At 43.5% G+C, this 2,190-nt stretch overlaps 1 pseudogene; it reads left to right on the forward strand.

Moving 5' to 3' along the window:
• Positions 1-838: 838 nt before the first annotated feature.
• LOC123057122 (probable histone acetyltransferase HAC-like 1) lies at positions 839-1,990 on the forward strand (annotated as a pseudogene).
• The last annotated feature ends 200 nt before the right edge of the window (positions 1,991-2,190 follow it).

The following is a 2,190-nucleotide window of genomic DNA, read 5'->3' on the forward strand; positions in this document are numbered from 1 at the left end:
TTTGTAGCAGAACCAACTCATGTTTTGGAGCTTGCTATCATAGTTCATTCCCCGAGAATCTCGCAACGTCATCTCGTCGAATTGTGTTGCAAACTTTCATTTTTCTTTCTAGACTTGATGAGTCTGGAATATCCTGACACCAACCGGATCTGAATCTCAGGCAGATATGATGGTTGGAACGTTTCTCAAGGGCTGTTGTTGCAGCCCATCATGGAAACGCCAATGACCATAGCGTTGCTGCCTTGTTTGGTCATAATTAATTAGCCTTATTTATTAGGTTGTTCATCCACGTTTCACATGCACATGAAAAAGGGCAGCAACGCCATGGTTCTGTGGCGTTTCTGTGATGTCCAGAAACGCCAGCGCCTTCGGCGTTTCTTACCTAGTCCGCAACGCTAGCTACCTCGGCGTTTCTTTTTTGATCAGAAACGCTAGCTACCTCAGCGTTTCTTCCTTGAGAGGAAACGCCGCGGGTTATGGCGTTGTTAAAAGGGTCAGACCGTGAAATACTTTCACGTCGAATTTACTTTGTGACAAAGTTCGTTCAAAGGGTCAGAATAGTGATTTCGTCCGCTATTATTGCGGGACATTTTTCTTTTATTTGATAGCTGCTCTTGAATTCGCGGATTACAGTATATAGAAACGAGACTATTGCCAGCTCACCGGCGGCGTCTGCTGCCAGGGTTTGGGAAGCAGCTGGAGTATACATTGTATAGAAAATTCCCAAACAAGGACTTGCTCTATTTTCTGTTTCTTTTGTATACGTAGATTGGTTTCGACCAACCATGTTCATTTCCGAGCAAAAATAATGTTTGCTGTCTCCTCCTTTTTTGGACAGATGGAGTACTACAAAACGGCGAAAGGGCCAATTGAGCCACTCGTGATGTTTGCTGGCAGGACCTTTAGTGCTGAGAGCTGACAACATCGACAAAACCAACAATTGTCAAGACAGATAGCATCTTCCACTTGCTGTGGGATGATGATTCCGACACCTGGTATCACGCAAGGCGCAAGTGAAACTTGTACAATGTCTTATCTACCATACAACATGGATCCGTCATCTGGTGCCGGCTTGGTTCCACGGAGTGCCAATAGTGGTACCTCCCTGCAAGGTACCGATAGTTTTACTGATAGTGTGCTCATATCATATCCTTAGGGCTGTTACTTTAAATTGAAATTATTCTGTAGGCATGCTGCGGGGCTTCTAGCCTAGAAATCCAATGACAGCACCAAAATTGACAAACATCAACTTGTGTTTAGCCTTTCTATTCAGAAAAAACCCCATCCCCTAAGTAGCTATTCTGTGAAAGAAGTGCTTCAAGTAAAATGTAAAACTGAAAGTTGTATTATCAGAATTTGGCAATATGCTCTTTCTGACTCTTAATTTCCATTCTTTTTCTGAGTATGACATAGTATCAGTTCGAAATGTGATCTCACAATGATCAGTCCCACAGTGTTTTCCCATATTCATCTATGACATCTTCCAAATAGACTATTTAGTCTTGGAGGATCTTTTTCTTCTAATTTGCCTGACCGTATCTTCTCATATACTGATTTGTACTGTTGTCCTTCTTCCAGGGGGAGCTCCTGATGAGCATGTGAACACAATGTTTTCTCAGGGGATACTCCCTACACAACATGGTCGGCCTGAAACCAACAAACTCTTGGTAAGAACTCTACACTATGCTTATGCTTTACCAATACCAAATATGGTACTCTAGTTACTATATTCCTAATGCTTGGCTAAACACCACAGCCTAAGGTAACTCAGGCATGCCCTGCACCTTCGAAGGATCTCCCAAAGGAACCAAAGTTCAGCTGCCCAGTCTGCACGAACGAGTTGGTCGATGCGTCGTCGACTATCTGCGGCCACATCTTTTGTCAGAAGTGTATCGAGGCGTCCATCCAGGCTCAGAGCAAGTGCCCTACCTGCCGTAGGACGCTGACCGTGAACAGTTTTCACCGTATCTACCTCCCGACCATGGATTGAAATGATCCAGCCATTCGAGATGTGTGGTGGAGCATTGACATGTGAACCTTCTCCTCATTGGCATTTAGCTAATTCTGTCTTAACTATTCTTCACAGGGTTATATCATTAGCATTCAGTTTTTGCCGAACAGTTTAACAAGTGCTCGAGTAGTAGTTAATAATCTGCATCCTTGATGGTAATTGGTAAAGGTTTAAAGGAT

The sequence above is a fragment of the Triticum aestivum genome, chromosome 3A, assembly GCF_018294505.1.
Source record: "Triticum aestivum cultivar Chinese Spring chromosome 3A, IWGSC CS RefSeq v2.1, whole genome shotgun sequence".
NCBI lineage: Eukaryota > Viridiplantae > Streptophyta > Magnoliopsida > Poales > Poaceae > Triticum > Triticum aestivum.